The following is a 13,106-nucleotide window of genomic DNA, read 5'->3' as shown; positions in this document are numbered from 1 at the left end:
GAAAACACTTTGGACCTTTACAGCTCTCTATGTTACACAACAGAAAGAAAAGTCACTCTTGACTTTTATATTTACTCGTTATGTCTATTCAAACACTGAATTCACATTATTAACTATTTCTGTTACAGCATTTTTTCCAAACTCCATTAAAAAATTTACATTCCTCTCTTTGAGAAACAGCGGTTCAATTTTAACCTGCATTGGCCAAGGATTTGTGTGTAAGTAGCAACTTACATAACCAAAAACTGCCGATGTGTCGAAAGAGTGGGCCAAAAACACAATAATCTGGTATATATTGATCTGACTCTTCTGTTATCCTTCAAAATGGTGTCATGTTGCAAGCACTGCACTTATTTCTTTGTCCCACATAATTTGTTTGCAGGTGGAAGCGGGTAGAATCAAACATTTATATATTAGAAGGAAATTGATTGGGATTTTAGCCCTGGAATCTATTTTTAAATCTGAATGCATTTCTCCTGGGTTTCTTGGAACTTAACAGCTTGAACAAGGTGAGAGGACAGTGCAGTTATGACAAAGTGAACAATCAGTACAGTAAGAAAACCTTTAAATCCAGAGGTAGGTAAATGAAAGCCTTTTGTTAGTTCTTATTCATTCATTTATGGGATGTGGGCATCGCTAGCTGACCAGCATTTATTGCCTGTTCCTAATTCCCTTGAGAAGGTGGTGGTGAGCTGCCTCCTTGAATCGCTGCAGTCCACCTTCTGAGGGTTGACCCACAATGCCATTAGAGAGGGATAAAGTCAGAAGTCACATGACACCTGGTTACGGTCCAACAGATTTATTTCAAATCACAAGCTTCTCGAGTGCTGCCCCCTTCGTCAGGTGAAGAATCCCTATAGTGTGGAAGTGGGCCATTTGGCCCATCACATTCACACTGACCATCTGAACAGCATCCCGCCCAGACTCACTCCCCTACCCTCTCCCCATATCCCCGCATTTCCTGTGGCTAACCACCTAGCATGTACGTCCCTGGACACTGGGCAATTTAGCATGGCCAACCCACCTGACCTGCACATCTTTGGACTCTGGGAGGGAATCCATGCAGACACAGGTAGAATGTGTAAACTCCACACAGACAATCACCCGAGTCTGGAATTGAACACAGGTTCCTGGCGCTGTGAGGCAGCGGTGCTGACCACTGAGCCGCTGTGCTCAAGTAAACCTGTTGGACTATAACCAGATGTCGTATGACTTCTGACTTTGTCTCCCAATCCAACATCAGGGTGGGAATTCCAAGTTTTTGACCCAGCAACAGTGAATAAAAGGCAATATATTTTTAAGTCAGGATGGTGAGTAGCTTGGAGGAGGAACTTGAAGGTGGTGATGTTCCTTTATATCTGCTGCCCTTGTCCTTCCAGGTGCAAGTAGTCGTGGGTCTAGAAAGTGCTGTCTAAGGATCTTTGATGAATTTCTGCAGTGCATCTTATAGAGAGTACTGCTGCTATGAGCATTGGTGGTTGAAGGAGTGGATGCTTGTCGGTGTAGTGCCAATTAAGCAGGCTGCTTTGTCCTGGCGGGTGTCAAGCTTCTTGAGTGTTGCTGGGGCTGTACTCATCCAGACAAGTGGGTGTGTGCGATGTTCCATCACACTCCTGGCTTCTGCCTTGTAGATGGTGTAAAGGCTTTGGGAGTCAGGAGGTGAGTTACTCACCTCAGTATTCCTATTTTCTGACCTGCTCTTGTAGCTACTGTATTTATGTGGTAAGTTTCTGGTCAATGATAACCCCAAGATGTTGATACTGGGGAATTCAGTGATGGTAACACCGTTGAATGTCAAGGGGCGATGGTTAGATTGTCTCTTATTGGTGATGGCCATAGTCTGGCATTTATGTGGCGTGAATGTCACTTGCCAGTTATCAACCCAAGCCTGGATATTGTCCAGATCTTGTTGCATTTGAACTTGGGCTGCTTCGTATCTGAGGAGTCATGAATGATGCCGAACATTGCGCAATCATCGATGAACATACCCACTTTGGACCTTCTATGGAGGGAAGGTGAAGCAGCTGAAGATCGTTGGGCCAAGGATACATCCCTGAGGAACACCTGCAGAGATCTCCTAGAGCTGAGATGACTGACCTCCAACAAAAAAAACCATCTTACTTTGTGCCAGGTATGATTCCAACTAACAGAGTTTTCCCCTGATACCCAGTGACTCCAATTTTGCTAGGGCTCCTTGATGCCAGTCATGATGTCAAGGGCTGTCACTCTTACCTCATTTCTGGAATTGGCTGTTTTGTCCACGTTTGAACCAAGATTGTAATGAGGCCAAGAGCTGAGTGGTGTTGGTGGAACTCAAACTGGGTGTCACTGAGCATCCGCGACCACCAAAATCACCCCCTTCCCATGGCACCACAGAAGGTACAACACCTGCCCCTTCACCTCCTCCCAGCTCACCATTCAAGGGCCGAAACAATCTTTCCAGGTGAAGCAGCATTTCACATGTACCTCCTCCTATCTGGTCTGTTGCATTTGTTCCACCCAATTTGGCATACTCTACCTTGGAGAAATCAAATGCAGACTGGGTGACTGCTTTGTAGAATACCTCCGGTCCGTGCTCAAGCATGACCCCAACCTTCCCGTAGCTGGTCATTTTAACACAGCATCCTGCTTGCAACCCCACTTACTTGTACTTGGCATGCTGCAACGCTCCAGTGAATCATAGTGCAACCTGGAGGAACAACATCTCATCTTCAGACTGGGCACCTTGCAGACTTAATACTGAGAAAACACAGCGTGGAGCTGGACGAACATAGCAGGCCAGGCAGCATCAGAGGAGCAGAAAAGCTGACGTTTCGGGTCAGGACCCTTCAGAAGGATCTGGCCTGCTGTGTTCGTCCAGCTCCACACCTTGTTATCTCAGACTCCAGCATCGGCAGTTCCTGTTATCTGGGACTTAATGTTGAGATTGAGTTTAACAACTTCAGAATGTGAACCTACTCCTATTCATTCCCTTTCTTTTGGCTTTGCTTGTTACATTCTCTGTCACAATGACCTCCCACACCCCGCCACCACCACTGTTCATCTCATTGTGGCAGTTAGACACACCATTGGTCTGCCATTCTTGCATTCCAATCACTTAATCTGCACTATCAACAGCCTTTCTCCCCCAGCACTCTACACTCCACTGTTGCATAAATGCTGTCCCATTAACACTTCTCAGTAGCTCCGATGAAGTCATCTCACCTCGAAATGTTGGCTTGCTCTCTCCTTGGATGCTGCCTGACCTGCTGTGATTTCCAGCATTCTTTTGTTTTTAGTACAGATTCCAGCATTTGCAGTAATTTGCTTTAAAAACACTTACTGTTCACCTAAACCAGCACTTATCTTCTGCCTGTGGTATCATGTGAGCATCTTTCCCATGTAGTATCGATAGCTTGACTAATGCCACCGAGAAGGGATAGTAGGAACTGCAGATGATGGAGAACCTGAGAAACAAGGTGTAGAGCTAGATGAACACAGCAGGCCAAGCAGCATCAGAGGAGCAGGAAGGCTGACGTTTCAGGCCTAGACCCTTCTTCAGAAAGATCTAGGCCTGAAACGTCAGCCTTCCTGCTCCTCTGATGCTGCTTGGCATGTGGCGTTCATCCAGCTCTACACCTTGTTATGCCACCAAGAAGGATTGGTTTTAGCGAATCTACCCATAAGTTGTTGACAGTATTGGCATGCAACATTATGTGATGATGAGCACTGGTGGGATCCCCTGTCAGTTATAAAAATAAACATAGACAGGGTATACAGCCAGTGGATTGGCTTCCTACACGTGACTGTGCAGTAGGAGGTTTCCAATTTTGTGTCAGATTGTTGCTGACACCTGAAACATCCTGGTTGAAAACCTGTCTTGTATAAATGATTTCAATGAGGCTTTAGTAAGCATGGTTAGTAAGTTTGCAGATAATACCAAAATTGGTTGTATTGTGGAGAAGGTTGTCTAAGATGACAAAGAGATCTTGTTCAATTGGGCTGAGGAGTGGTGGATGTAGTTTAATTTAGATAAATGCGAGTATTGAATTTTGGTAAAACAAACAAGAGCAGGCCTTAACAGTATTAATGTAGGGCCCAGTTATGTAGAACAGAGAGACCTAGGGGTTCAGGTATGCAATGCTTTGGAATTTTCATCACAGGTAGACAGGGTGGTTAAGAAACAAAAACAGAAATTGCTCCCCAATTTGCTCAGCAGGTCTGGCAACATCAGTGGAGAGAAATCAGAGTTAATGTTTCGGGTCTGGTGACTCTTCCTCAGAACTATGAAGGCTTCAGCACGCTTGCCTTTATTGTTCAGACCTTTTGAGTTTTTTAAAAATTATTTATTCATGGGATGAGGGTGTTGCTAGCTAGACCAGCATTTATTGTGCATCCCTAATTGTGCAGGGGGTGGTTAAGAATCAATCACATTGGAGTCACATGTAGGCCAGACCAGGTAAAGATGGCACTGGTTTTTCCTGACAATCGGCAATGGATTCCCAGTCATTGTTAGATTCTTTATTGACTTCAAATTCCACCATCTTCTGTGGTGGGATTCAAACCTGTGTCCCCAGAGCTTTAGCTGGGTTTTTGGATTAACAGCCCAGTGCTAATACCACTAGGCCATTGCCTCCCTTCCATAAAGGAGTATCGGAGTTGGGATGTCATGTTAATGAGGCCTGTTCTAGAGTACTGTGTGCAGCTCTGATTGCCCTGCTATAAGAAGGATATCATTAGATTGGACAGGGCTCAGAAAAGATCTACCAGAATGTTGACAGGAATAGAGGGTATAAGTTATTAAAAAATAGGCTGGATAGATTAGATTCCCTACAGTGTGGAAACAGGCCCTTTGGCCCAACAAGTCCACACCGCCCCTTGGAGCATCCCACCCAGACCCATCCCCCAATAATCCACACACCCCTGAACACTGGGCAATTTAGCACGGCCAATCCACCTAGCCTGCACATCTTTGGACTGTGGGAGGAAACCCACGCAGACACGGGGAGAATGTGCAAACTCCACACAGACTGTCACCCAAGGCTAGAATCAAACCTGGGTCCCTGGTGCTGTGAAGCTGCAGTGCTAACCACTGAGCCACTGTGCCGCCCAAGGCATTTAGTATAGAGGGGGGTCTCACAAGGTGTCTTCACTCACTGAGTCCTCGCTGAGGGAATGGCAGCCAGGTGTCCTTTCCTATACCTCCTCTCTGAGCTTTTCTGGAATGTTCGCTGACTTTGGTTATTGGGCTGCAGGGGAGGGGTCACAGTGTCCAATGAGATTAGGCCAGGTCTTCCGAAATGGATCCATCCACTTTACAAGATATGATGACTTCATTGGTGCCAATGTGTCTGGTGGGATTGGGGACTACATAAACAATGTCTGTTCCTTTTGTTCTGGCTGAGTACTTCAAACACTCCTGTTCAATATTCGAGACAGATCTGGGTGGGTCCTTGTTTTCTTTTCACCTGTGGTAACCTTAGCCTCTTTGCACTCCATTAGGTCTTGCTTGCAGAAACTATCAGCCAGTTGTATGTTGGGCCTAGTTGTTTAAGTTGTTGGTCACTCGGCGTCATGTTCATAAGAATTCTCATTTATTTGCAGTCTGCCATTTTGTCCTTAGTCAGTTAACAGTATTAGGGATGAAGGTTGAATGGGCCCACTAATCTGCTTGAGCAAGATAGCCACATTGGCTGATCACAGCAAACTTGACAAGGTCAGCCAAGCCAGGTTTAATTTAAAACGGGGAACAGTTTCATTCAGGGATTAATTTAAAAAAAGGTTAACAGAAAAATTGGACTGACAGGCTGCATAGAAAGGATTTGTAAGGAATGGAAATTAAAGTGAATGATGTTAGAAGAAATGGAAGGATCCTGGGTAATGGATAGAGCAGACATGGGTGCAGAACAATCATAATATACATCATAGAGACAAGGGTATAATAGAGTGGAAGCGGAATATTCAGAGAAGGGGCACAGGGTGGGGGGTACAGTGGTATGTTAGACAGGGAGAATTTAGAGTAATACTTAATGAGGAAGATCGTAAGGACGATCTGGGGTAGATTAGGTTAGATTCCCTACAGTGTGGAAACAGGCCCTTCGGCCCAACAAGTCCACACTGCCCCTTGAGGCATCCCACCCAGACCCATCCCCCTGTAACCCACACACCCCTGAACACTACGGGCAACTTAGCATGGCTGATCCACCTAGCCTGCACATCTTTGGACTGTGGGAGGAAACCGGAGCACCCGGAGGAAACCCACGCAGACACAGGGAGAATGTGCAAACTCCACACAGACAGTCGCCTGAGGCTGGAATCGAACCTGAGACCCGGCTAACCACTGAGCCACCATGCCGCCCTAGGGATCACAATAGTGTTGGAATTAGGGAAACGGCAGGATTATCCAAGGAAATAGTCAAATGACAGTTGTCAAACCAGGAGGATTGAAGAAATTTAGAGGAATGGAAGACATAAAAGGAGGCAATCAAATGTTATGGATCGGAGTAAGTATACTTGAAAGTTCACCACTATCTTAGTTCTCATTTATCAACTGACAGTTTTTGAGAATGTGGTATACAAAAGAGAGATGCTGCAGAACTGTTTCCACATGTTTGGGCACAAGTAGGACAGACTCAAAATAAGATATTGAAACATGTGTAAAAAGCTACTGTGTGAGCAATTTCTGAAGGCCTTTGTATTGAAGTTAAACAAAACTATAGAAAATACAATTAAGGTGTAAAATCTGCAAATATCTATGTTACGATTTTTTCTAGTAATTCTTTAACCATTTTATCAGAAAGGGCAGCAGTGCTACTGGACATGGTATGGGGTTGATGGTGTGTGATTCATGCACAATAATTTGCGCTGGACCATTTGCAAGCCCAAGCATCTAAGAGTTATTGACATTGGGATGAAACCATTACAGAAGTTTACCCTTCCAATGTGTAAGGGCATAATGAAGGACCCATAGATTTACACTGAACGTACAAACTCTACAGTCACCCCAGAATGGAATGGAAGGCAATTCTCTGGCGCTGTGAGGTGGTAGTGCTAACCACTAATCCACTGTAATCCAATATAAAATCTTCGTTCAACAATTATTTTGTATATGTTGTATAAATATATAGCAAAAACATGCTCAAGTTGGTGTGCTGACAGTGGAAATGCTCGTTTTTTTAATTTCCATCTTTTCCATATTTTATGCAATATTTTGTCAAAAAATGTTGTAATTTTGAGTGTAATGGTTCGATGTTGTAATACTATTGATACGATGTTGTAATACTATTGCTGTGCCACCTAGTGTTAACGATGGTGTTTGCATAATGTCAAGAAAGGACGATTACTCTATTCAAAAGGGACTGTTCCTCTTAAGTAAATATTTAGATCAGGAACGCATGCTTTCCCTCACAAGCCTGGAGTGTTTAGGACCCACCGGAAATGTGCGGTTTGTTTTCAGCCTGTACTTAAAGGTGAGAACATCCAAGCGGTGCTCGTATTTATTGGCAGTTTATAGAGGGGGAAATTTGTGAGTGATTTCAAACTGTGCTGTACGGGAAGGTAAGTTGTAGACCAGATTGTTTTGATGCGTACAATATTGGGATTTTGCTGGAAGCATGATCGTTTATTTGTTCTTTTCAGCGAAATACTTGATCCTGCCTATCTTGGAGAGTTTTTCACTTATGCTAGTATTTTGATGACTGATCTGACGTTGCCGTTTGGGATTGTTATCTACGTTGTTTTGTCTCGCCTGAAATATTTGCATAAGGCATAAGATAATTAGATAGTTTAAACTTCATGTTTTGGGCATTTTTGCTTTCATACTTTATTGCGTTAGTGCTTTGACTTACAAGCGCACATACACACACACTCTCTAGGACTCACATATTAAAGTAAGTACAACTATTTTAAACCACTTTGCATGAAGTTGTGGAGCATTATTAACATCGAATTAAGTATTACGAAACGAACATTACTTTTTAATTACGTCAGAATAGTTGGCGCATCCATCGTTTTGTTTTGCCCTGTCAAATTTCCCCCGTAAGTTTTTTTGGGGGTTTAAGAAAAAGTAATAGAAAGAGGAAGTAGGAAGTTTTTTTCTGCGTACCGCTTCTAGTGATCTCCCGCAAGATGCGGTTCCGTTTGGTGAGGGTCTCGTGGCCGCTACCGCGGGCCCGGGTTCCATTACGTCCTGCGTCACAATGGCCACGTAGCTGTGCTTCAGGCCGCTGCACCTGTGATCACGTGACATTGTAGGCTGTCGTTTAGGGGGTGGTTGGCCCCACGTGAGTGTGCCAACCGCGCCAAACGGAGGCGAGGGTCCAGTAAGTGAGCGTGGTTCACTTTCAGGTGGAACATGCCCAACCGCCTGGGGAACCTGATAGCCCACCTGGCCTGACCGTCACACCCATCAGGCTCACGAAGGGCCGGCCCCATTCCACTCGTGGACGGGAGCGACGTGTCAGTTCATGGCCGGCGCAGATCCTCGTGGTGGGCCAGCGGCGTGGTAGAGTTTATAGAGGCCTTCCCTAAAGCCTGCTCTGTTTGGCACCCCGCGAATGACCAACGTGTGAAATAATGAAGTGCTCCTCTTTTCTTTTGCTCTTAGTGGGTGAAGGGTGGGGATGTGGATCTACTTGGCACCTAAAACCAAACCAGGTTTCTTGTGGGCATCACCATCGTGGTAATCGGGGAGTAGAAATGGGTAGGATACGTGGGATATGGTGAGAAAATGCTGCAGAAGGAGGCCTTTAAATTCTTGTGATATTGGAACCTACTTTGGAGATGATGTGACCTTTTCGGGTTTGGTAGGTTGCATCTGAACAGGCCTGGGAGCTAAGAGTCCTTGTGGGGCTGTTGAAGAAAGTCCTTACAAACCGCAAGAGGACTAAAAAGGAACCATATAGAGCAAGTGAGGCAAGAAGAATCCGAACAGATAGTGACATGGAATTTTCACATTTAGTGCCCATATGTGAACATAAAGAGTGTGGTTAATGAAACTGGTGAACTGTGGATACAGATATCTGAATGCACTGCTGTGATAGGAAAGGACTCGGGTGTTTTCGAGATGCAAGAATTTCAGTTAAGAAAATCAAAATAGTGGTAAACCCAAATCGTTTTCTGATGAAGGGACTAGGCCTGAAACGTCAGCTTTCTTGCTCTGAAGATGCTGCTTGGCCTGCTGTGTTCATCCAGCTCCACACCTTGTTATCTTGGATTCTCCAGCATCTGCAGTTCCTATTATCTCTGTAAATCCAAATCTGTCCACTTAGTACATTGTGAGAGGATAATTGAGATAAGAGTAGGGCTGATGAAAGGCCAGAAAGGTGAATCTTAACGAATGCTTTCCATCCATCTTGAAAAGAAGGGATGATGATAATTTAGTTAAGGTGTGAAATGATGGATGTGATCAACATGGGGAAAAGAGGATTTATTAATGAAATTAGCACATGTGAAAGTGGATAAATCATCGAGAGCAAACTAAATGCTCTTCATGCTGTTAGAAGAAATCGTCAGTTGTGGGAAAAACACCAGGTCTGAGCATTAGTTTCCAGTGTTTGCTGGTTGCAGGTGTGCTGCTGTAACATTGAAGGATTTTTCAGTGCAGTTTTTCTTAAAACAAAAGGGAAGCAAGGGACAGGTTGAATACATGCAGGCGAGCTGGTGAATAAATCATTGAAATCAATTTTGGGAGGTTTAGTTAACTTATAAAGGCATGCATTAATTATAGATAAGCAGTTTCTTTTCATGGGACTGTGGGCATTGCAGCTGGGCCAGCTACAACTTGGTGCCCATATATAATTTCAGCAGCGACAAGAGGAACAGTGGTTTATTTTCAAGTCAGCATGGTAAGTGCCTTCAAGGGATCATGCAGATATGGTGTTTCCCCGTTTCTGTTACACTTCTCCCTTTTGTGCTTGAGCGTTCTGAAGGTGCTATGTAGGATTGTTTATGAATTTTTGTAGTGCCATATGGTTGTACACTGCTTGCCATAGTTATCACTGGTGAAGGGAGTGAATAATGATGGTGGATGTGGTGCCAGTTAAGGGATCCTTGTCTTGGATAGTGTCAGGGTCCTTTTGGTATTGTTTGAGCTACACTTGCCCACTTGTGCAGCATTTTCCATTACACTTCTGACTTGCCCCTTACAGATGATGGACAGGCATTACAGAAACAGGAATAACCCAAACTGATTATAATGGGAGATTGTAGCGATGACGCTGTTGAATGTCAAGGGACAATAGTTAGATTCTCTTACTCTTCTTAGAACTAGTCATTGCCTGACAGTTGTCTGGCGTGACTGCCATTTGTCAACTCAAGCCTGGATATTGTCGAGGTCTTGCTTATGAACATGAACTGTTTTAGTGCTTGAGTCGCCACATGAATTGCTCACCATTGTGCAAACGTCACAGAACATTTCCACCTCCTGATTTTAAGATAGAGGGAAGGAATCTACAGTAACTGTAGCTGGTTGGACCTAGGACACTTCACTGAGGAACTCCTGAGATGGCCTGGAGCTCAGATGACTGAGTTCCGATAATCACAACTATCTTTTGTGTCAAATTTGACTTGAACCAGAGGAGTCGTTGTCCCTATAATTCCTTTGACTCTGGGGTTGTTAGGGTTCCTTGATGCTACTCTGTTAAATGTGGCCTTGATGTCAAGGACAGTCACTATCCCATTACCTCTGGAATTCAGCTCTTTTGTCCGTGGGGAAATCGTGCTTGACTAATCTTCTGGAATTTTTTGAGGAGGGATAAGGGAGAACCAGTGGATGTAGTGTACCTGGACTTTCAGAATGCCTTTGATAAAGCCCCGCATAGGAGACTGGTGAACAAAATTAGGGCACATGGTATTGGGGGCAAAATACTGAGTTGGATTGAAAATTGGCTGGCTGACAGGAAGCAAAGAGTAGTGATAAACGGGTCCCTTTCGGAATGACAGGCAGTGACCAGTGGGGGACCACAAGGTTCGGTGCTGGGACCGCAGCTGTTTACGATATATATTAATGATATAGATGAAGGCATTAAAAGTAATATTAGCAAATTTGCTGATGACACAAAGTTGGGTGGCAGTGTGAAATGTGAGGAGGATGTTATGAGAATACAGGGTGACTTGGACAGGCTAGGTGAGTGGATGGATGCATGGCAGATGCAGTTTAATGTGGATAAATGTGTGGTTATACACTTTTTGGTGGGAAGAACAGGAAGGTGGATTACCATCTAAATGGAGTCAAGTTAGGTAAAGGGGAAGTACAACATGATCTAGGTGTTCTTGTACATCAGTCAGTGAAAGCAAGCATGCAGGTACAGCAGGCAGTGAAGAAAGCTAATAGCATGCTGGCCTTCATAACAAGAGGGATTGAGTATAGGTGCAAAGAGGTCCTTCTGCAGCTATACAGGGCCCTGGTGAGACTGCACCTGGAGTATTGTATGCAGTTTTGGCCTCCAAATTTGAGGAAGGACATTCTTGCTATTGAGGGAGTGGGGCATAGGTTCACGAGGTCAATTCCCAGAATGGTGGGACTATCATATGTTGAAAGATTGGAGCGACTGGGCGTGTTTAGAAGGGTGAGAGGGGATCTGATTGAGGCGTATAAGATTATTAAGGGATTGGACACTCTGGAGACAGGAAGCATGTTTCCGCTGATGGGTGCATCCAGAACCAGAGGACACAGTTTAAAAATAAGGGGTACGCCATTTAGAACAGAGTTGAGGAAAAACTTTTTCTCCCAGAGAGTGGTGGATATATGGAATGCTCTGCCCCAGAAGGCAGTGGAGGCCAACTCTCTGGATACTTTCAAGCAAGAGATGGATAGAGTTCTTAAAGATAGTGGAATCAAGGGTTATAGGGATAAGGCAGGAACAGGATACTGATTGTGGTTGAACAGCCGTGATCATAATGAATGATGGTGCTGGCTTGAAGGGCCGAATGGCCTACTCCAGCACCTATTGACTGAACCAAGGCTGTAGTAAAGTCAGGAGCTGAATGGAACATCATCATTGAGTAAGTATTGCTAATCAAGATTGTCTTGACAGTAGCATTGACAGCCCTGTCACTTTCAAAAGTAATTAGCTGGATTTGATTTCGGATTTTTTTTTTGAGCAAGACATAACCTGGGCAATTTTCTGTGTCTTCTATCTGGTACATTGTATCTGTATTGGAACAGCTTGCCCCGCAATGCACCTAATTCTAGAACACAATTCATCTCTCATGTTGCTGGGTTGATATTTGCTACTGGTAGATGTTTCTTGCATTTGGTGCTTTCAGCATCTTGATATCATGTGGAGTGAATCAAAGTGGCATCTGTCATGCTGGGAACCCCACAAAGAGTCCAAGTTGGATTGTCCACTCACTATTTCTAGCTGAAGAGGGATGCAAATCCATTAGTGACAATGCAGATGCTGGAGGATCCAAGATAACAAAGTGTGAAGCTGGATGAACACAGCAGGCCAAGCAGCATCTCAGGACCACAATGCTGCTTGGCCTGCTGTGTTCATGCAAATTCATTAGCCTTGCCTTTTGTGCTCTGATCTGGCTCTTCCATTGTTTAGGGTAATCATGTTTGTAGCATTCTGAAATTTAGTTGTCCATTACATTTCACTGCTGGGATGGCTGGTACTGATCCACTGGCTTTGGAATTAGTTGACTACCTTGGACTTTGAAGATCCTCATCCAGAGCATTTGTTGTATCCTTGACACCCTCAATGGATTCTTGTATTGGTTTTTAACATGGACAACTGATTAGAGTGGGGGGGGGGGGGCAAGGGTTTTGTGTAAACTAGCAGAGGTTTTCCTCGTCCATGTTTGTTCGACTTGATGCAGTGTGGGGTCCAGAATCATATGTTATGAAATCCCACAACAACTTCCTTGTGTAAACCTTCCAATTTGTGGATCTGTTCTGTGGGTGGGGCAAAATGTATCCAGTGATGATAGATAAACAACTGACTAGAGGAGGTGGTGCTGCAAATATTGCCATCCTGAATGCTGGAAGAACCTATCATATTAATGCAAAAGAAAAGGCTGAAGTGCTGAGTGGATGATCCATCTAGGCTTCTTCCAGTAGCCCCCAGTGTCACAGATATGTCTTTAGTCAATTCAGTTTGCCCAATATGATATCAAAAATAGTT

At 44.3% G+C, this 13,106-nt stretch overlaps 2 protein-coding genes across 9 annotated transcripts in view; one reads left to right on the top strand and one right to left on the bottom strand.

Annotated features, from left to right (window-relative positions):
• The window catches only part of slc38a9 (solute carrier family 38 member 9), an 82,867-nt gene extending 74,659 nt beyond the window's left edge, over positions 1 to 8,208 (bottom strand). For all 4 annotated transcript variants that reach the window (XR_009446142.1, XM_048524650.2, XM_059648462.1 and 1 more), the window contains exon 1: positions 8,084 to 8,208. The gene's annotated coding sequence lies outside the window, so the exon portion shown is untranslated. The remainder of the gene's footprint in view (positions 1 to 8,083) is intronic.
• Positions 1 to 13,106, top strand: part of ddx4 (DEAD (Asp-Glu-Ala-Asp) box polypeptide 4) — a 91,374-nt gene that overhangs the window by 12,414 nt on the left and 65,854 nt on the right. Inside the window, exon 1 of one of the 5 annotated variants that reach the window (XM_059648419.1) lies at positions 7,315 to 7,448. The exons of 2 other annotated variants lie outside the window; for them this stretch is intronic. The gene's annotated coding sequence lies outside the window, so the exon portion shown is untranslated. Of the gene's footprint in view, positions 1 to 7,314; positions 7,537 to 8,073; positions 8,301 to 13,106 lie in introns of those variants that run through there. 2 more of the 5 variants (XM_059648420.1, XM_059648438.1) reach the window with 2 other exon arrangements.

The sequence above is a fragment of the Stegostoma tigrinum genome, chromosome 1 (assembly GCF_030684315.1).
Source record: "Stegostoma tigrinum isolate sSteTig4 chromosome 1, sSteTig4.hap1, whole genome shotgun sequence".
NCBI lineage: Eukaryota > Metazoa > Chordata > Chondrichthyes > Orectolobiformes > Stegostomatidae > Stegostoma > Stegostoma tigrinum.
Note: the sequence above shows the minus strand (reverse complement) of the source record. Positions and strands in the feature narration are given on the sequence as shown.